Raw genomic sequence first — 218 nt, 5'->3', positions numbered from 1 at the left:
CCTTGTTCGGCCCCTGCTGCCAAAAATCCATTTAATATGTTGTCCCCGTATAGAGGACGTATCAGATATTAAACTGATAAGAACAGCTACTACACTTGATCTTAGCCAAAAGGCCGAGAAGCGATGACCCCCAAGCGCTTGCTGCCCAGTGCAACCCCCTGGGGCGGGTCCCACTTGTCGTGGTGCCGTCGTCTCCATTGGGCACGAGAATGGCTGCT

The 218-nt window shown here is 53.2% G+C and overlaps 1 pseudogene; it reads right to left on the bottom strand.

Annotated features, from left to right (window-relative positions):
• On the bottom strand, positions 1-125 carry LOC121939040 (annotated as a pseudogene; the record flags this gene model as incomplete).
• Between the last annotated feature and the right edge of the window lie 93 nt (positions 126-218).

Source organism: Plectropomus leopardus, unplaced genomic scaffold (assembly GCF_008729295.1).
Source record: "Plectropomus leopardus isolate mb unplaced genomic scaffold, YSFRI_Pleo_2.0 unplaced_scaffold40102, whole genome shotgun sequence".
In the NCBI taxonomy this organism is placed as follows: Eukaryota; Metazoa; Chordata; class Actinopteri; order Perciformes; family Serranidae; genus Plectropomus; species Plectropomus leopardus.
The sequence above is the reverse complement of the archived record's forward strand: the minus strand, read 5'-3'. Positions and strand labels throughout refer to the sequence as shown.